The 22,433-nt window shown below is 44.0% G+C and overlaps 1 pseudogene; it reads left to right on the forward strand.

Moving 5' to 3' along the window:
• Positions 1–6,735: 6,735 nt before the first annotated feature.
• Positions 6,736–22,237, forward strand: LOC122748142 (annotated as a pseudogene).
• The last annotated feature ends 196 nt before the right edge of the window (positions 22,238–22,433 follow it).

Raw genomic sequence — 22,433 nt, forward strand, 5'->3', positions numbered from 1 at the left:
TCACTGGAGGGAAGGCTCTGGATTTAAAGGGGACTGGAAAAGGCTTCTTCTACAAAGTGGGATTTTAGGAGGTGAGGCTTGAAGGAAGCTAGGAAACAGGCGGGGGGGGGGGGGGGGGGAGTGGAGATTGCCAGGCATGGAAGAAGGCCAGTGACAATGCAGAGAGGTGGGAGATGGCTGTGTGAGTGAAGGGGAGAAGGGTGTCAGAAAGCTAGTAGGGCCAAGGGACAAAGGGCCTTAGCAGCCAAAGAGAGGACTTTACAGTGGACCCTGGAGGGAACAGGGAGCTTATGCCTAGACTATTGTCTCATGTCTCTCCCCTTTGCACTCCAACCTCTACCCAGCTACCAGAATAATCTTCCAAAATGACACATCTAACCATGATTCTGCCCCCACTCAATAAACTCCAGTGGCTCCCTATTCTTTTTTTTTCCCAATTACTTCTAAAACCACATCTAAAAGCCCTCCATAACCTGTTTCCTTCCTACTTTTCCAGGCTCATTAGGGTTCACAATTTCCAATTTCTTTGTGGTGATTGGCTCAGAGTATTCGCTTCATCTCTTATTAATTTCATATTGGACTCAATTGATGTCTCTATGCAGATAATTTTCAGATCCTTTTATCCAGCTCCAAATACTCCCTCTACCTCCAAGTTTACACCACTGTCCATCTGACCTCTGACATTTGAAACCTTGAAGATATTTCAAACCCAAAATGGCAATAAGTCAATAAACATTTATTGACCCCATTTGGGTTTTTCTTGGCAGAGATATTGGAGTGGTTTGCCATTTCCTTCTCCAGCTCTTTTTACAGACAAGGAAACTGAGGCAGATAGGTTAAGTGGCTTGCCCTGAATCCAGTGCCAGTGCTTTATCCACTGCACCACCTAGCTGCCCTCTCTAACCATCATTATCACTGTGGATCACTTCTTACTTCTGGAAACACAGTTCCACTACTCAGTTCACTCAAGATAGCAAGCAAAATGTCTCTTCAGGAATTCTCTTCATTCTCTTCACAATAGAAAGGTTCAAACAGTTCTATCCATCAAGATTGGATGGAACTTTCTTTTTTCAATCTTTTTCTCTGGCTTCTCTAGCTTCTCTTCAGACATGACAGTAAAACAATCCCTTCGGCCATCACTGTGCTAAGTACCAGGGATACCAAAAGAGGCACAAGATGGTCCTTGCCCTCTTGGAGCTCACAAGGTAGGGGAAAGGAAATATGGAAACAAATATATACAAAGTGAGCTGTGGACCTGGTAAGTAGGAAATAATCAACAGAGGGAAAGCAGTGGAATAAAGAGGGACTGGGGCAGACTTCCTGTAAGAGATGGGATTTCAGTGGGGACTTAGTAGCCAAAGAGGTCGTAGTCAGTAGTCAGAGTGGAAGAGAGAGCACTTTTCAGTCATGAGGGACAGCCCGAGAGAATGCCCAGAGCCAAGAGATGGATAGGGATGGCTTGTTTGTGGAAGAGCCAGGAGTTCAGTGTCACTTGATCTAAGATCTTGATCTAAGAGTTAAGTCTCCAGGAGTAAGGTGCAAGAAGACTGGAAAGGGAAGAAGGGACTAAGTTATGAAGGGCTTTGAATGTCAAACAGAGTATTTGGTATATGCTTTCCGAGTCAGTAGGACGTCATTGGATTTTATTGAGTAGGGGATGATATAATCAGACATGTATTGTAGGAAAATCCTTTGGTGGTTTTAGAATGGAGAATGAATGGAGGGGGCAGCTAGGTGGCTCAGTGGATAAAGCACCAGCCCCGGATTCAGGAGGACCTGAGTTCAAATCCTGCCTCAGACACTTGACACTTACCAGCTGTGTGACCCTGGGCAAGTCACTTAACCCTCATTGCCCTGCAAAAAAAGAGAGAGAGAGAGAGAATGAATGGAGCTGGGAGACACCTGAAGCAGGCAGACCCACCAGCAGGCTACTGCAGTAATCAAAATGTGAGATATGAGGGCCCACACCAAGGAGGGGGTGGCATCAGAGGAGGAACAACAGCTTGGATATGGGGGTGAGAGATAGTGAGGAATACAGGATGACTCCGGGGTTGTGAGTCTGAGGGACTATAATATGGAAGGTAGGAGGAGGGAAGGATTAACAGCCACCCCACTACCTTTCCAGGCTTCTTATATTTAGCTCCCCCTCAGGCACTTACTGATCCATCACTGCTGCCCTTCCTGGTGTGCCTCACATATAATATACCATCTCCTGGTGTATTATTTTTCCCCAGATAGCCTCCAGGCCTGGAATGTTCTCATTCCTCACCTCTGCCTCTTGCCTTCAATGACATCCTTCAAGATTCCACTGACAAGTTCCAGCTTTTGCAAGAGGCCTATCATCCTTTCCCCAAACCCTCTACCCCTTCCGATGCGTTAGTAGCCAAAGAGAAGACTTTACAGTGGACCCTGGAGGGAATAGGGAGCTTATGCCTAGACTATTGCAATGGCCTGTGGGTAGCTTCCTTGTCTCATGTCTCTCTCCTTTGCACTCCAACCTCTACCCAGCTACCAGAATAATCTTCCAAAATCACACATCTAACTATGATTCTGCCCCTACTCAATAAACTCCAGTGGCTCCCTATTACTTCTTTTTTTTCCCCAATTACTTCTTGGGGGGGGCGGCAATCAGGGTTAAGTGACTTGCCCAAGGTCACACAGCTCATAAGTGTCAAGTGTCTGAGGCTGGATTTGAACTCAGGTCCTCCTGAATCCAGGGCTGGTACTTTATCCACTTCGCCACCTAGCTGCCCCACCCAATTACTTCTAAAATCACATCTAAAAGCCCTCCATAACCTGCTTCCTTCCTACTTTTCCAGGCTCCTTACACTTTATTCCCCCTCAAGTATTTAATGATCCATCACTGCTGACCTTCCTGCTGTGCCTCACATATAACACCCTAACTCCTGCCACCTTTCTTTTTCCCCAGCTGGCTTCTATGTTCTCCCTCCTCACCTCTGCCTCTTGCCTTCAGTGGCTTCCTTCAAGACTTTATCTTCCTCAGCCAGCCTATCCCTGCCCTACTCCATGAGCCCCTTCCATTACTAGTGCCTTTCCTCTGTTGATTATCTCCAGTTTTTCCTCTGTATCTCCTATTTGTCCACAGTTCTTTGCATGTCGTCTGCCTCATTAGGATTCACAATTTCCAATTTCTTTGTATTGATTGGCTTAGAGTATTCACTTCATCAATACTTGTGAACACAATTTGTCCTTGACATCTGAAAGTTTTTGCCTTGGATCTCTTCTCTCCTCCTATTCTGTCTCTTATTAATTTCATCTTAGACTCAATTGATATATCTATGTAGATAATTCTCAGATCCTTTTATCCAGCCCCAAATACTCCCTCTATCTCCAAGTTTATACCACTGTCCATCTGACCTCTGACATTTGATATCCTGAAGATATTTCTTTTTTTTTTTAGTTTTTTTAGTGAGGCAATTGGGGTTAAGTGACTTGCCCAGGGTCACACAGCTAGTAAGTGTTAAGTGTCTGAGGCCGGATTTGAACTCAGGTACTCCTGACTCCAGGGCTGGTGCTCTATCCACTGTGCCACCTAGCTGCCCCTGAAGATATTTCAAACCCAAAATGGCAAGTCAGTCAGTAAATGTTTGTTGAGTTGTAGTTCAATCATTTCAGTCCCGTCCAAGTCTTCATGATCCCATTTGAGGTTTTCTTGGGAGAGATACTGGAGTGATTTGCCATTTCTCTCTCCCGCTCTTTTTACAGATGAGAAAACTGAGGCAGATAGTTTAAGTGATTTGCCTAGTGTCACACAGATAGTAAATGTCTGAGGCTGAATTTGAACTCAGGAAGATGAGTCTTCCTAATTCCAGGCCTGGTGCTCCATCTACTTCACCACCTAGATGTCCATTTATTGCGTGCCTAAAATATACTTGGCACTGTGCTGGAGATACAAAAAAAGGCAAAATATATTCCCTGTTCTCAAGAAACTCACAATCTAATGGGGAAGATAACATGCAAATAGCTATATACAGACAAGCTATACACACGATGAATTGAAGATCATCAAAGGAGGCATTATACTTAAGAGGGGTTGAGAAAGGCTTGTTCTAGAAGATAGGATTTTAACTGGGTCTTGAAAGAAGCCAGGAGGTAAAGCCAGAGTGATTTCCACACCTGAAAGAAAGCCAGTCATAATGCATGGAGCTGAGAAATCTGGAGTCCCTGTGCTTGGAGGGTAAATGACACTGGATCAGTGTTCATGGTGTTATGGTATCATATGCAAGGGTAGGAGGGTCATTTTACGTAGTGTTTTTTTGTTTGTTTGTTTGTTTTGGTGAGGCAATTGGGGTTAAGTGACTTGCCTAAGGTCACACAGCTAGTTAAGTGTTAAGTGTCTGAGGCTGGATTTGAACTCAGGTCCTCCTGACTCCAGGGCCAGTGCTCTATCCACTGCACCACCTAGCTGCCCCTTATGTAGTTTTTTAAAGGCCAAGGAGAGGACTCTAATCCTGAAAGTTAGGGAGCTTACACCTAGATTATTACCTGGGTCAGGAAGACTTGAGTTCAAATTTACCTCAAAAATTCTCTGTATGACCATGGACAAGTTACTGAAACTCTTGTTTTCCTCAATTTCCTCAACTGTCAAATGGGGCAGCGAGGTGGTGCAGTGGATAGAGCACCAGCCCTGGAGTCAGGAGTACCTGAGTTCAAATCCAGCCTCAGACACTTGACACTTACTAGCTGTGTGACCCTGGGCAAGTCACTTAACCCCCATTGCCTCACTAAAACAAAACAAAAACAAACAAACAAAACAGTGATATTTCTAAAATGTAGACCTAACCATGTCACCACCCCCTACTTGATATTATCCACTGGTTCCCTATTACATTTAGGATCAAATATGAAATCCTCTCTTTGGCTTTTAAAGAGCTCTACATGCCATCTCCTTCCTACATTTTCCAATCTCCTTATACTTGACTTCCCTCCAAGTACTCTATGCTCCAACAACAGCCTTCCTTATGCTCCTCACCTATGACACCCCTGATTCCATGATATTTTTTCCCCCGAGGCAATGAAGGTTAAATGACTTGCCCAGGGTCACACAGCTAGTAAGTGTCAAGTGTCTGAGGCCAGATTTGAACTCAGGTCCTCCTGAATCCAGGGCCAGTGCTTTATCCACTGTGCCACCTAGCTGCCCCCAATTCCATGATTTTTTGCTGGTTGTCTCCCATGCCTAAAATGATCTCCCTCTCCACCTCTAACTCCTGCCTTCCTACAAGATTCCATTCAAATCCCACCTTCTTCAAGAGGCCTACCTGTGCCCCAATCTCTCTACTCCTCTCCAGTCTTCCACCTGTTGATCATCTCCAAATTCTTCTAATATATCATTTGTACATGGTTGCTTGTATGTCTTCTTCTCCTGTAGACAGAGTTCCTTCAGACCAGGGGCCCTATTTTTGCCTTTCTTTGTATTATCAGCCCTTGGCACAGTGTCTGGCATAGAGTATTCATTTAATTGAAACTTGTGGACTTGATTTGCCATTTGCATTTTAAAGCCTTTCCTCATATATGTGTGTGTGTGTATGTGTGTGTGTGTTTGTATATGTGTATATGTATATGTATTTATTTAAATTAAATTAAACATTTTTTTAATGAATAAACATCTGTTTTGTCTCCCTCCTACCTCCTCTCCCATTGGCAACACACATACACATACACACACTAATCAAACAAACAAAAAATAAAAGCCTTGTCATTTATATAGTCAAGATAAAGCAAATTCCCCACATTGACTATGTCCAAAAACTCTGTCTGAATGTGTACCCTGGGTCCACTATCTCTCTGCCAGGAGATGGGTCACATGCTCCTCTTTATATCTCTGTGTGTCTGCTTTTTTTTTCCTTTTCAGGCTTTCAGCTTTGGCTGAATTCTTCCTGGGATCCCCTTCTGCCATCTGATTCCCAGATAATAATTGTAATTGTAATTGTTGTTGTTATTACTATAAAAAGATAGTTTTTATGTAGTGTTTAAGGTTTGAAAGTGTTTTACAAATATAATTTTATGTAATCCTAGGTCCTATTATTATCTCTTTTACAAAAGAGGAAACATAGCCCCAGAGAGGTTAAATGGTCTGCCCACAGTCATACAGGATAATGAAATAGCTCCCACTTATTTGATAGTTTAGGGGTTGCAAAGTGCTTTCCTGACCTCAATCATCCAAAGACAGATGCTATTTAATATAAGCCTCATTTTAGGTGGCAGTGGATAGAGCACTGACCTTAAAGTTGGGAAGACCTAAGTTCAAATCTCACCTCAGACACTTACTAACTGTGTGACCCTGGGCAAGTCGCTTAACCCCAATTGCCTCAGACATCTGGGGCCATCTCCAGTCGTCCTGATGTAATATCTTGTCACTGGACCCAGATGGCTCTGGAGGAGAGAGTGAAGTCGGTGACCTTGCCCAGTCTTTCCTCACCTAAATCCAAGTCAGTGCAAGTCATGGCCTCAGTGCCATGGTCCTCTTTGAGAAAGAAGGACAAACAACAACAACATATGAGAGAGAGAGAGAGAGAGAGAGAGAGAAAATAAGTCAAGTGCCCTTGACTCCACTAGACTGATCAGCCTCACTATTAGCATTATCCTTCTTATCCCTAGAGTCTTGCTCCAGTCAACCTCTACCTAGGAAGAAGGTATTAACTCTGCCCACTTTCCACCTGTTGGATAAGAGGTAGCCTCGACCTCTCCTGCTTCAGACTGACAGTGATCTCAGAGATGGCCGGAACTGGCAACCTCCGGCAGCTGCTTCTGCCTTTGCTCCTGCAGCAACCTTGGCCTTGGCACGCTACACCCCGGACTGGAAGAGCCTGGACAGGCAGCCCCTGCCCTCCTGGTTCGGCACGTTTGTGCACTGGAGTGTTTACTCTGCGCCAGCCTGGGGCAACAAGTGGATCTGGTATTTCTGGCTGGGCAAAAACCAACCTGACTTTCGATGCTTTCATGAGCCAGAACTACCCCCCTGGCTTCTCCTACGCTGACTGGGATCCCCGGTTCAATGCCAAGTTGTACAACCCCAGGGAGTGGACTGATCTCTCTGAGGCTTCCTGGACCAGGTAAGACCAGACTAGGATCAGTCTGACCCCAGGATGCAGATGGAAAAACCTACTTAGAGAGGTGAAGGGACTAGGTCAACATATTCAAACCCAGGTCCTCCTGGCACCATTCCATGAGGCCATTTGGCCTCCCACCAAAAGGTGGACAGAGTAGGGCTGGGGCGGGAGTGTCAGGCCTGGGTTCAGATTCAGACCCTACCCCTGACTTCTGGATGTGCTTCCATTATAGCTAAGATCGATGGAGTGCTTTACACATATCTCGATTTTATCCTATTCTCATCCTCCTTTCACAGATGAGCCACCTGGCCCATTCCCTCTGTATCCCCAGCCCTTGGCATGGTGCCCGGCACATAAGAGGTGCCTAATTAATGTTTAGTAACTGATCCCAGGTGAGAGAGTAAGTAACTGTCTGAGGCCTGACTTGAATTAAGATCCTTCTGACTGAAATCCAGAATCCTACCCACTACTTTAAATCCTGTTAGCCACAAGTATTTATCAAGGGCTTGGATGAATTGGAATGAAAGCTCCTTGGTTATACGGATTGCTTCCATTCACAGCAGGGAGACCAGTGCCAGACCCATGGCAGGTGCCTATTGGACGGTTTAAATGTCAATCACTCTGAGCCTCACTTTTCTCATTTGTAAAATGAATAGGTCGGGTTTATCTCTGTCACCTAACTTCCTTTTTGGGACTCACTTTACTCACTTTTTTTTTTTTCCTTTTGCAGGTCAATGAGGGTTAAATAACTTGCCCAGGGTCTCACAGCTAGTAAGTGTCAAGTGTCTGAGGCCGGATTTGAACTCAGGTGCTCCTGAATCCAGGGCTTGTGCTTTATTCACTGTGCCACCTAGCCGCCCCCCTACTCACTTCTTTAACCTTAGAGTTCTATGTATCTTTTGGGCATATAGCTGTTATGTGTTGTTTTCCCCATTAGATTATAAGCTCATCAAGGTAGGAACTGGGTTTGGCCTTTATTTGTATCCCCAGCCTTTGTAGCTTAGCCTGGCATATAGTAGGTGCTTAATAAATGCATTATTGGCGGCAGCTAGGTGGCACAGTGGACAAAGCACAGACCCTGAATTCAGGAGGACCTGAGTTTAAATATGGCCTCAGACACTTGACACTTACTAGCTGTGTGACCCTGGGCAAATCATTTAACCCTCACTGCCCTGCAAAACAAACAAACAAATAAATAAACGAATGAATGAATGAATGAATATATATGTAAATAAATGAATAAATAAATAAACAAATAAATCTTAAAATGCATTATTGCCTTGAATCAGCAAGCATTTATTCAACTCCTCTTTGGTGCATTGGGACTCTGGGCTCTTGCCCCAAGCATGAAGATACAGGCAGCCCCTACTAAAACTAAATTCATTTTCGGAATCCTGAACCAGTGGATTAGCTCCATCAGGGGAGATGGAGTAGGTGGGGTTTCTAGTGATCCAGGTTTGAGGGAGGTTGGCCCTGGTAGAGAGTTAAGGCAGAGCAGTGAGCAGCAGGTCAACCAGCATGCTCAGGCTGGCTAGGCTCTGGTGTTCTGGCATATGCCTAAAATAAGATCAAGTATGCCCCTAAACTCGAGAACTGGCTAAATAATGAAAGGCAGAGGTGAGACTTCTCATCCTACAATCCAAGTAAATCTCCCTCAGAATGAGGCATTTATAAAGTGGAGTTTCCCCCGACAACACCCCTGTGTAGTGGTAGTGAAGTATTGGTGCCCCATTTTACAGATGAAGTAACTGAGGCTTAGAGAAGGGAAATTAGCTGCAGACCCTTGACATGGCTAGGAAAGAGCTGAGACTCCAAAGCTGGTCTTTGGTGCTTCTTTCTCTGCACCTGGCTTCTTCTGATTATTCATCTAAGATCTAGTTACGAAATGTCTTGGGGTCATTTTAAGGGGGGTGGCACTGTTTTTAAAAGGGGGGGCACCTTTCCCAGAGTAAGGAGGACTGGAAGATATGGTTCTTGACTCCCCATGTGAGCAATCCACTTCTTAGCCTCAAATTTTTCTTCATAGATCTAGAGCTGAAAAAAAAAATCAATTCCTGGGTAACCTTAGAGGTTACTCAGGCCCACCCACTTATTTTACCAATAAGGAGACAAAATTACAGCATCTCCCACTCTCCAGAAGTGCCATCCTGAGTGCATACCAACCTCATTGGGTTATTTTAAGGCTCAAGTCAGGTACTGAACCCAAAGGGTTTTGTAAACTGGCCTCCCTAGACTGTTGCTTTCACTTTTCTCCTTGATTCTCTTCCCTCCTTCAGTCCCACTCCAGTTCTCTCTTTTGGCCATTCTGGACACCTCCCCTTCTCTATCCTGCTCTGCTTCCCCTTCTTATCCCACTTCTTTCTGTGTCCTTTTTCCAAAAAAAGGATTAGGGCTTCCCTTCTGGGCAAGAAAGAAGAGCCAAGGAGAACTGGGCTTTTTCTTCTAGGGCAGATGACTTCCAGTAGCAGAAGTTGATGCTGTCTACATCTTTGAGTTACACAATCATGAGAACCACAGGGGATCCTGGGGGCTAATCTAGTCCAAGCCCATCATGTGACCCATGAGTAACCTGAGTAGCCTTTCCTGATTCCCCCTGAATGATATGAAGGCACCTTCCCTCTGTGATTATCTTCAGTTTATCCTGTCTCTAGTTGTATACAGTTGCTTGCATGTTGTTTCCCCCATTAGACTAAGCTTCTAAATGGCAGGAATCATCTGTCCTTTGTCTTTTTTTGTATCCCCAGTGCTTAGCAGAGCTTAACACATAATAGGCATTTAATAATATGGGGAAAAGGAAGTACTGCTGAACGATCAATTCGATCTCCCCCTACCACACACACAGACCTTTGTCTCCTTCCTGCCTCTCCTCTCCTGCCCCTCCTTTCTCATCTGCAAGCAATAATGAGTCCAGGATTGCTACCTCCTTAGGATGCCATCAAAAATAATTCTGGGGAAAGCTAGGTGGCGCAGTGAATAAAGCACTGGCCCTGGATTCAGGAGGACCTGAGTTCAAATCCAGCTTCAGACACTTGACACTTACTAGCTGTGTGACCCTGGGCAAGTCACTTAACCCCCATTGCCCTGCAAAAAAAAATAACAATAATAATAATTCTGAGTATTTTGAAAGCCCAGTGATTTCCTTGGTGTGAACATCGCCTTTCACCTATAGATTGCGTTCCTTCCTGCTGTCACCTAGTGTTTTCTTACAATAAGCTGGGATAACAGATCTATCTGAAGCCTTGGCAGCTTCAAAGGACCAGCCATATCTTTGATTCTGCTGACTCTGCCTTTAAGAACACAGGCTCATGGGGGCAGCCAGGTGGCACAGAGGATAAAGAACCAGCCCTGGAATCAGGAGGACCTGAGTTCAAATCCAGCTTCAGACACTTGACACTTACTAGCTGTGTGACCCTGGGCAAGTCATTTAACCCTCATTGCCCTGAAAAAAAAGAGAGGAATACTGGCTTACGTCTGAAGCACAGTGAGGCACGAGGAGAGAAAGAAGCTGAAATGTGAAAGGAAGAGAAGTTCTCCATGTCAAGAGCCCTAGAACCTCTTTCTCCAGATATATCTCCCACAAGTAAACCCCAGCAGCTCTTTTTGTTTGTTTGTTTGTTTTTGTGGGGAAATGGGGGTTAAGTGACTTGCCCAGGGTCACACAGCTAGTAAATGTCAAGTGTCTGAGGCCACATTTGAACTCAGGTACTCCTGAATCCAGGGCCGGTGCTTTATCCACTGCGCCACCTAGCTGCCCCCTCAGCAGCTCCTTTTAAAGCCACCATTTGTTAGGAATCTTTAAGGAAGCTACTGGTCCTCTTCTACCCTCATTAAAGTAGAAATCAATGCAGACATTATTTCGTAAGGCTGGAATTGTTGAGAAGGATATTTGAGTTTCATAAGAGGCAAAGTTTCTGAACGCTGAGAGCCATCCAGAAGTGGCCTGGGCTGTTATCCTCAGGAGGGACTGGGTTCCCCCTCCCTGGAGGCCTTCAAGCAAAGGCATTTATTATATTATTCTTTTGAAGCACCTACCATGTATCATGCCCTGAGAGCCCCCTGCCCTCAAGGAGCTTACATTTCACTGAGGCAGGATGTACATAAGTGAGTAAAAGCAAGAGAACTGGGGCAGGAAAGGTAGCTCTCTGACCACTGCTCCATGCTGCCCCTCTACAAAGTACTTGACATCCATGGTTTCAGCCCTGTGAGGCAAGAAGAGGAGTTTAGTCCCAGTGTTACAGATGAGAGTAAGAAGGCTCCCACAGTGAAATTCCTTGTCTGAGGTTACATGGTTCTTCAAAAGTGCTAGAGCTGGGGGGCAGCTAGGTAGCATAGTGGATAAAGCACTGGCCTTGGATTCAGGAGTACCTGGAGTACCCAAGTTCAAATCCAGCCTCAGACACTTGACACTTAACTAGCTGTGTGACCCTGGGCAAGTCACTTAACCCTCATTGCCCTGCAAAAATTAAAAAAAAAAAAAGAAAGAAAGAAAAGTGCTAGACCTGGGCCTAGACCGCAGGTCTCTTGACTGCTGACCCACTGCTAAGTCACCCAGACCCCTATGCTGCTCTAGATTGGAAAGACTCCTCCAGCAGGTGACCCTTCCATGTGTCTTTCAGGTACAAACCTGACCTGATCTGGTCTGATGGAGAATGGGAAGCCCCTGACACTTACTGGAATGCCACTGAGTTCCTGGCCTGGCTGTACAATGACAGCCCTGTTAAGGTAGGTGACTGGTGAATGCCTGGTTGTGGCAGTAGGAGATGCATATCCTTCCTTCCCCTCCATGATTGGTCAGGAGAGAAAAGAAGGAAATAAGGAAGCTTTCCAAGAATGCAGGACACATACAGCATGCTGCAGGGAGGGGTCTTGTGGCACTGGGGGAAGAGTAAGAAATTCAAGTTCCTGTACATTCCTGTCGTCCTTGGCAGATGTTGAAAAGAATTATTCTACTATCCACTCCCAGTGAAAGAACTGATATTTATTGAACACAGACTAAAAAAAAGAAAAAAAGGAGCACTTGTGGATTAAATATATATAAATAACCTATATCAGAGATTGTTTGCTGTCTTGTGGAGGGGGGAGAAAAAGGAGGGAGGGCGAAAAATTTGGAACTCTAAATCTTATGAAAATGAATGTTGAAAACGACCTTTACATGTAAGTGTAAAAAATAAAATAAATGTTTGTTGCAACAAAAAAAGAAGAAAGAAAGAAAAGAATTGTTCCATAGCATGGAGTCTTAGGTGACATCCAGAACAGCCCTTTGGGCCTGGGGCAGGGTCAGTGCCTTTACTAAAGTACAAAATGTCATCCTCACTAGTGTAAAATGGGGGTTAGGGGAGTGGAGAGATGAATAGACAACAAATTGTTCTGAAAAGGACCCCAGGATTTCAGTGGACTGTAGGATTCACAAGAGTCAGCAATGTGATTTGAAAGAGAAAAAAAAAAGTTAATGGGGCCTTGGGCTGCATTAAGGAGAACCTGAGCCTCCAGGAATAGAGACATGATAGTTCTGCTGTATGGTCCTCTTCAGACCTCACCTGGAAGATCCTGTTCAGTTCTGGGCACCACAACTTAAGAACTACAAGGAGTGTTGGAAGAGGAATATAGTTAGGATGGTAAAGGGTTGTGAATCCTTGTCATGTGACTAGGGAAGGCATAGCACATGTTTAGCTTTACTTAGCAGAATACATCCTTGAATTGCAAAGTCAGGTAACAAAACCCAGGTAGGTTCACTTTTACTGCTACATCCTATATCCACAGGACTCCATGGGGCTCCAACCATGGTGATTCAGCTCTTCAATTCTTCTTTGTTTAGGATCAAATTGTGGTTAATGATCAATGGGGCAAGGGCAAGCCCTATAACCACTGGGGCCACCTTACCTCTCCTGACAAGTACAAGCCAAAGACTCTTCCAAAACACAAGGCAGAGATGTGCACCACTCTTGTTTATTTTTTTGTTTTGTATTTTTGGTGAGGCAATTGTGGTTAAGTGACTTGCCCAGGGTCACACAGCTAGTAAGTGTTAAGTGTCTGAGGCCAGATTTGAATTCAGGTCCTCCTGACTCCAGGGCCGGTGCTCTATCCACTGTGCCAGCTAGCCGCCCATAGGTGCACCAGTCTTGATAAAAAGTGCTGGGGGTATTGGCGAGACATGCATATCACCGCTGTCATGTCTTATGCAGAAATCATTTGGGTAAGAGCTGCTTTGGCTTTGGTGTCTTGAACCAGAGTGAAGAGAAGAATGTAGTGGGAAAACAGCAGGAGTTGAAAGACTTGGGTTCTAGATTAGATACATAAACTCTTCCAAAAGTATATTTTCCCATCTATACAATAAGGGGACTGGACTAATTCATCTCTGAGGTTCTTTCTAATTCCAACTTGCTATGTTATGGGTCTTCTTCCCAGCTCTTTCATTCCGGTTCTAAGTATTCTTCCTGCTCTGATTTTGTGTTCTGAGAATCTTCTTCCCAGATCTGACCCCATTTTTTACATGAAGACTTTGCTGACCCCTCACTTCCAAGCTACTCCTCATGTATTTGTATTCATTTACTTTGGGGTTTTGTGAACATTTATGAATTTCTGAGCAACATTTCCATCACTCTTGTTAACAGGTAAGGGCACTTTACTGTTTCTTCTTTCCAAGAATTAATTGAAGTATTGAGTTTTGGAGGCAACCATCTGCTGAACATTGGGCCAACAAAAGATGAGATCATTCCTCCTATGTTCCAAAAAAAGTTCCTTTCTGTGGAGAGCTGACTGAGAATCAGTGGGGAGGGGTTCTATGCTTCTAAGCCACGGAGGGTGAAAAAAGAGAACACCACCATATAGTAAGTTGCCTCCCTCTGCATTTCACTAAGTCTATTGTCCCATCCCAGGTGAGGATCTCTCTTGTATCTAAATGTATTTTACTCTATATGCCATATCCAGCAAAGCCTCCCTGAATTACCCTCCCTGCTGAGCCCAGCAATCTTCAGAGGATTCCTTATCTCCCTCAGGTTAAATGCTTTTGTTCATAGACTTATAAAAGGATTTGGCAAATCCTGGCACCTTGGTCTGACTCAGGGCTGTGGACACCCTTGGCCATCCAGTTGTGTTGTTTAAAATCTAAATTGTGGGTTCTAATCTGCCCCGCCCCCCCAAGTCTTGGGAGGGAAGCTGGCTAAAATCAGTGATAAATTCAGCAAGAGTTTAGGCTTTTAAAGATTTATTTAAATATATATTATAAGTTAGTGAAGAGAGAGAGATTGAGAACAGATTCCTTATAACATGGAAATCCTAGCTCAGATCTAATTTGGTATAGCCAGAGAGAGAGAAAGCAATTTCCTTTCCTAGCAGCCCATGTGAAATCTCCCACCACCAAACCGATGTCCAAATGATTAAGAGGGTCCCCCACTCTCCCCCTCCCCTCCCTTCTCCATCTGCTACCACACTGGTTCCTCCTCACCAAAAAGAGCAGTCTTCTCTCAACAAGTGTCCACTTCCTCGTTCCTCTCTCCCTCCCCCAAAGGGGAGGTCCTTCAAGCTGGTTGGTTGAGAGTGGTCTCTTGCTGACATCAGTAGCACACCAACATGTCACTCAGAGCCAGCCAGGCGTGGCCTCCATCTAATCATCCTTAAGTAGGTACTTAGTTTCTCATTCTCACCCAATTCAAACAATACTAAATCAATCAGGTGGGGCCCCTGGGCCTCTGTCAAATTCCATTATTTTATCACATTGTGAAGCCTGTGGACTACTTCTAAGAATAATGGTCTTAAATGCATAAAATAAATTCCTAAGGAATACCCAAGAAACCAATGATATTGTAATAAGCATGCATTTTATTCCTATCCAAGTTCACACACCCTTTGTGATAGATCCTGGACCCCAGCTTCAGAGCCGCTGCTCTAATGTAAACCTTGATAGAATTTGTTGCAGGTAAATGACAGCCCTAGCTAGGGACTCTAGACTTAGAGATGATAGGGGGGAAATGGCTCAAAAGCAGGATGACATAGGAGAGAGAACACCAGACTGGAGGTCAAAACATCTGGGTTTTTGAGGCTCAGCTTTGCCACTAACTCTATAAATAGAAGGAGGAAGAGGAAGAGGAAGAGGAGGGCCGGATTAAACAATCTTCAGTGTCTCCAGCACAAAAGTTCCATAACCTTCATCCCTTCCAATTGTATTAGTCCACTGGGGAGCATCATTAGGTCCTTGCCTCAGAGGGACATTGTGAACCCTTGATGGTCTCAATAGAGCTTTCTCTTTTTTTTTCTTTTTCTTTTTTTTTTTTAAGTGAGGCAATTGGGGTTAAGTGACTTGCCCAAAGTCACACAGCTAGTAAGTGTTAAGTGTCTGAGGCCAGATTTGAACTCAGGTACTCCTGACTCCAGGGCCGGTGCTCTATCCACTGCGCCACCTAGCTGCCCCTAATAGAGCTTTCTCAACCCTCTCTATAGATGGCCATAGAACCTCAGGCACAGAGGCCCCTCTTCTTTTCCTACCTGAGGCCACTAGACTAGATAAGATGCATTCCTTTTCTGCCCTTGGCCTAAGGCTCTGTTACCTTTCAGCTGGTCTTTTCCCATGAGTAAACAGGTATTCTGGTCAAAGGCCAGGAAAAATGAAATTGGAGTAGAGTTGGAAAGATGACAATGATCTTTGACATTTACACTATGTTTTAGGTGCCTTGACCTTCTATGTGATGGGTAGTAAAAAAAAAAAATCACCCCCATTTTTTAAAATGAAGAAACTGAGGCTCAGAGGAATAAAGGTCACCTGGGAAGGAATTTAAACCCACATTTTCTGACTCCAAGTCTTTCCCTACCCGCTTTCCATCTCTCACCTATTAATTGTTCTCAATAAATCTACAAATGTTTTTGTTCTGAGTGGGTCTTATGCCATGCTTGCTTGCTTGCTTTCTGGAGGGGCAATGAGGGTCAAGTGACTTGCCCAGGGTCACACAGCAAGTAAGTGTCAAGTGTCTGAAGCAGCATTTGAACTTAGGTCCTCCTGAATCCACTGCACCATATAGCTTCCCCCGTGTGTCATGCTTTCTGCAGGCTTTTCCCCCCTCAAATTCTTGGCTTGTTTGGTGAAATAGTGCCCCTATTCTCCCCTATGGAGCAGGGGACAGAGCACTGACTCTGGAGTAAAAAGACTCCCTAGGTTGAGAGCTTACTTGAAACTTATGATCCAGATGACCTTAGACTAGTTCTCCCTTTTCTCCTTTGTAAAATGCTTCTAAGGTCCATTTCTAGCTGTCTTGGTCTGCAGTAACTGTCTTCTGCAGGTACACCACAAAGGAATTGGTTGTTTATGCCTTTGTCAAGTCATGGCCACAAAATGGAGTGCTGGAGCTGACCTCTCCTGTGCCTAAAGAAAACACAATAGTAAGACATCTCTCACTCTACACTGCCTTGTGGAAAGAGCTCTCCCACCATGAAAGCATGACCAAAGTCCAAAAATTCTCTGGAACAGAAATGTCAAACTCATGGGGATGCCAGCAAAATCCCCAAGTGCAGATTATAATATTTTGGGGTAATGTTTAATAAAATAAAATTTAAAATACAATGCAACACAGATGGTGTTAATTTGTGCTTTTCTAAGTCAGTATGTAGTATGCAGATAGCTGTTCCTATTTGAGTCTGACACTACTTCTTTGAAGCCTCTTTCCTGGGTATTTCTCCTATTTCCCATTTTGACTTGGTTTCCTGGGATTGAAGGTCCTCTTCCACTACTTTGTAGGAGTCATTTAATCTGTTCTAGAGCTGTTGGCATTGCTCACAATTTTGCCCTCTAAGAACTTTCTTCCTCGAAACAAGCAAACACTCAACCCTGCTTCTTTACAGAGCCGATTTTCTTTTTGGATGTTCTGAGTGGTTTTGCTAAGACTGTTCCTTCTTTTTTTTCATCTTTACAAGAATTTATTTGTCCTGGAAAGACTTAAGTGGACTGATGCTGAGTTAAGTGAGCAGAACCAGGAGAACATTGTATACAGTAACAGCAGCATTGTGTGATGATCAACTGTGATAAACTTGGCTCTTCTCAGGAATGCAATGATCTAAGACAATTCAGAAGAACTCATGGTGAAAAATGTTCTCCAGGGGGCAGCTGGTGGCACAGTGGACAGAGCACTGACCCTGGATTCGGGAGGACCGAGTTCAAATCCGGCCTCGGACACTTAACACTTACTAGCTGTGTGACCCTGGGCAAGTCACTTAACCCCAATAGCCTCACCAAAAAAAAAAAAAAGAAAAAGAAAAAGAAAAAGGAAAAGAAACATTTTCTCCACATCCAGAAAAAAGAACTGTGGGTTCTGAATGCAGATTGAACCATACTGTTTCTACTTTTGTTTTTGTTTTTTATTTTTCTTTTTTGAGGTTTTTCCCTTTTGTTCTGATTCTTCTTTCACAACATAACTAATGCAGAAATATGTTTAATGTGATTGTACATACATAACCTATATCAGATTGCTTTCTGTCTTGGGGAGGGGGGAAGAAAGGGAGGCAGGGAGAAAAACTTGTAACTAAAAATCTTATGAAAACAAACATTGAAAACTATTTTTACATGTAACTGGAAAATATTAAAATACTTTTATGATTTAAAAAATAATTTATTTTTTATAATGGACTCTCAGAGAGAAAGAGGGAAATAGGGGAATATAAAACAACATAAAAAATCTCATTTTTAAAGGAATTCCTTCCCCCAAGGAACTTATATTGTGTAGGGTGAGACAGTGTCTATACAGCAATAAATACATATGAAATACATACAAAATAAATGGTGTCCAAAAAAGAAATTTCTTCATGCTTCACCAGTGAGGGATATTACAAAATCATCATAATCCAAATTTTATGAAAAAGCATTATTACTCCCATTTTATATATCTAGAGGAGTCCTCCTCACTTGGCCAAGATTGCCTAGCTAGAAAGTAATGGAACCAAAACCAAGTTTTTAGATTTAAAATCTGTTGCCCACAGGCAGCTAGGTTGTGCCATGGATAAAGCACTGGCCTTGGATTCAGGAGGACCTGAGCTCAAATCCAGCCTCAGACACTTGACACATACCAGCTGTGTGACCTTGGGCAAGTCACTTAACCCTCATTGCCCCACAAAAATAAAAACAACAACAACAACAACAACAAACAAAAATCTGTTGCCCTTTCTAGCATATCACTGTCAAGGTTCATTGGTGGTGAAATGGATAAAATGCCAGACAGAGTCAGCAAGACTTGAACTTGAAAATCTACCTTGGACACTTATTAGCTGTGTGACCCTGGGCAAGTCACTAAACCTCTTTTAAGTTCCAGTTTCCTCATCTGTAAAATGAAGATAATAATACTTGCTCAAAAGATCAAATGATAAAACATGAGTAAAGCACTATAAACTCTCTTTAATTAGCAGTCTTTTTTTTTTTTTAGTGAGGCAATTGGGGTTAAGTGACTTGCCCAGGGTCACACAGCTAGTAAGTGTTAAGTGTCTGAGGCCACATAGACAATATGAATTGCAGACCTCAGACACTTGACACTTACTAGCTGTGTGACCCTGGGCAAGTCACTTAACCCCAACTGCCTCACCAAACAAAACAAACAAAACAAAACAAAAAAGACAATATAAACTGCAGAGCCAGTCCTCTATCCACCATGCCACCTAGCTGCCCCAAACAGGAAGAGACTAAAACTCAGTGAGAGGGGCAGCTAGATGGCGCAGTGGTTAAAGCACCGGCCCTGGATTCAGGAGTACCTGAGTTCAAATCCAGCCTCAGACACTTGACATTTACTAGCTGTGTGACCGTGGGCAAGTCACTTAACCCCCGTTGCCTAAAAAAAAAAAAAAAATAGACTTATAAATGTATCCAAGAAATCATTCAGCACTACCGACTGGTATTTAAATCAGGGAGGCAAAGCTAGAACAATACTGGGAAAACAATCAACATAATCATACTAAAAACCAAAAATCCAAAACCACATGATCACCTGCATAGAGGCAGGAAAGCCTTTGACAAAGTGCAACATTCTGTTATGATTAAAGAAAAAAACACTACAAAGTATAGGTATAGAGTGACCTTTAAAAATATCATAAAAAGGGGCAGCTAGGTGGTACAGTGGATAGAGCACCAGCCCTGGAGTCAGGAGGACCTGAGTTCAAATCTGGCCTCAGACACTTAACACTTACTAGCTGTGTGACCCTGGGCAAGTCACTTAACCCCAATTGACTCACTAAAAAAAAAAAAAAATCATAAAAAACATCTATCAAAACCCCAAAACAGGGGCAGCTAGGTGGCGCAGTTGGTAGAGCACTGGCCCTGGAGTCAGGAGTACCTGAGTTCAAATCCAGCCTCAGACATCTGAGGGAGAGATGAAAAACCAATAGATTATGATCAGATAAGGAGATTTTTGAATTCTTAGAACATGGAGGTGGTACATTTTGGGGTAATGGCAAGATCAAAGGTATGACCATGTTTGGGTGTGCCTGACAGGATGGAGGATCAACTCACGGGGAGCAAGTAGGTTGGGGAACTGAATGGTTTAGGTGTTTAAGGGAGAGTCAGAAGAGAGAAAAATTTTGGGCCAGATACTAGACTCATTTTGGGGGGGGGGCAGTGAGGGTTAAGTGACGTGGCCAGGGTCACACAGCTAGTAAGTATCAAGTGTTTGAGACCGGATTTGAACTTAGGTCCTCTTGAATCCAGGGCCGGTGCTTTATCCACTGTGCCACCTAGCTGCCCCCCAGACACTAGACTAATTGAGGAAATATCCTATAAGCATACCAGGATTTTGATTGGATGGTAGATATGGATTGTGTGAACCTCAAAGGAGGAGCTGTTGCCAAGTAACCTAGCAGGGAGAGATCCTGGGAAAGGCAATGGAGAGCAGGAAGTATTCCAACTTGCCTGCCTTATCCAGTGAGCTAAGAAAGATGAGTTTGAACTGTAGCCAGTGGAAATGGTGGCCAGGGAGACTGAGTTATGGGGGAGGGTGGGGGAGAGTGAATAGTTTTAAGTAACAGATAGAAGATGGAAGATATGGAAAAAGAAAAGATTTAGGATGAACAGAAATTTGTTGCTGATGGAAAGGCATTCCAGAGTTCATACAGTGGAAGGGGTGGGTGGTTTGGTTAGAACTTTGGGATGGGAGGGTTAAGGGAGATAGGAATAAGGAATCAAATGGTGAGAGAATGGGGAATGGTTTTGGATGATAACATCCAGAGAGTTCAGAATTACTTGGATGTGTATGTAAGGCATAAATAGGTGTGAGAATGTTTATCATTGAGTGGAAGGTACCACTTCTCTTCTCAGAGGTGGCTGGAGATCAAGTTGGGGACAAGTACAACACCAGAGGTAAGGAATAGAGTCTGTGGGAGTCCTCATTTTACCATAAATCTCAACTTGTCAAGTCATTCATCTTTTTTATTTTGCTTTAAGGGTCTAGATTTAAATTGAAATCTTTTGAGTGTAGATTTAAGATTAAATGTATGTAAACAAAAAGAGAAAAGGACCCACATGTACGAAAATATTTATAGCTGCTCTTTTTGTGATGGCAAGGAATTGGACACTGAGGGGCTGCCCATCAATTGGGGAATGGCTGAACAAGTTGTGGCATATGAATGTAATGAAATTCTATTGTGCTGTAAGAAACAATGAGCAAGCGAATTTCAGAGAACTCTGGAAGGACTTGCATAAATTGATGACGAGTGAGATGAGCAGAACCAGGAGAACATTGCACATAGTATCATCAACATTATGTGTTGATCATCTGTGATAGACTTGATTCTTCTCAGCAATACAACAGTACAAGATAGTTCCAAAGGACTCATGATGGAAAAGGCTCTCTAAATCCAGAAAAAAAAAGAACTGTGGAATATGGATGCAGACTGAACCATACTATTTCTTTTGGTTTTGGTGCTGTTGCTTTTCTTTTTTGAGGTTTTTTCCTTTTTGCTCTGATTCTTCTCATATAACAAGACTAATGCAGAAATATGTTTAATGTTATTGTACATATATAATCTATATCAGATTACTTGCTGTCTTATGGAGGGGGGAGGGAGAGGAGGGAGGGAAAAAATTTGAAACTAGAAACCTTATAAAAACAAATGTTGAAAACTATCTCTACATGTAACTGGAAAATAATCAAATACTTTTATAATTTAAAAAATATTAAATGTATGATCATGTCAATTGCCAAGTGTCTGAGGACGGATTTGAACTCAGGTACTCCTAAATCCAGGGCCAGTGCTTTATCTACTACACTACCTAGCTGCCCCTAATTTTTTTTTTTTTGGAGAGGCAATTGGGGTTAAGTGACTTGCCCAGGGTCACACAACCAGCAAGTGTTAAGTGTCTGAGGCCGGATTTGAACTCAGGTCCTCCTGACTCCAGGGCCAGTGCTCTATCCACTGCACCATCTAGCTGCCCCTCACTCTTTACTCTTAAACCTTAAAAATCTACTTTCAACTATTAAATTATACTCATCTTCATGTCTATCCCCAGAGGTTTGCTCCAGTCTTGCAAGTCCACGCTGGGTTTAAGAAACATAGGAGACAGGAGGGGCAGCTAGGTGGTGAAGTGGATAGAGCACTGGCCCTGGAGTCAGGAGAAACTGAGTTCAAATCTAGCCTCAGACAATTGACACTTAGTAGCTGTGTGACCCTGGGCAAGTCACTTAATGCCAATTGCCTCACCAAAAAACAAACAAAAAAACTAGCTTTGGGGCAGCTAGGTGGCGCAGTCGATAGAGCACCGGCCTTGGAGTCAGGAAGACCTGAGTTCAAATCCGACCTCAGACACTTGACACTTACTAGCTGTGTGACCCTGGGCAAGTCACTTAGCCTCAATTGCCTCACCAAAAAAAAAAAAAAAAAAAAGAAACATAGGAGGCAGGAATAAGTCCCACCCCCTTTCTTCTCTCTGGCCAATCTGTGAGGAAGTATCTATGAGGAAGTATCTAAATCTGTGAGGAAGGCTAGAGGGGCGAAGCCCGCGAGCTGGCTAAGGCTGTCCTTGCGCATTGGAGGTTGCCCGGGCTGACAGCTCGGAGCCGTTAGGTTGCTACCACAGCAATGGCACTCATGGTGTCCTCCAGGGCCCAGCTCCGGGAGCTGTTGCCGCCTCTGCTCTTCCCCGCATCGTTGGCGTCGGCGAGCTGCACCCCGGCCTGGCAGGGCCTGGACGCGCGGCCGTGGTTCGATGAGACCCAGTCCGGCGCTTTCGTGCAGTAGGGCGGGCACCCGGTTAGTACCGCCGCTGGCGGGCGGCACACGATGCCAGGTAGGAAGCCGTCCTGCGCCAGAACTGCACGCCGGGCTGCTCCCAGGCGGACCTCGGCCCCAGTTCGAGGCCAGGTTCTCTGAGCCCAAGCAGTGGGCAAACCTTTTGGAGGCGTGGGG

The sequence above is a fragment of the Dromiciops gliroides genome, chromosome 3 (assembly GCF_019393635.1).
Source record: "Dromiciops gliroides isolate mDroGli1 chromosome 3, mDroGli1.pri, whole genome shotgun sequence".
Taxonomy (NCBI): Eukaryota; Metazoa; Chordata; class Mammalia; order Microbiotheria; family Microbiotheriidae; genus Dromiciops; species Dromiciops gliroides.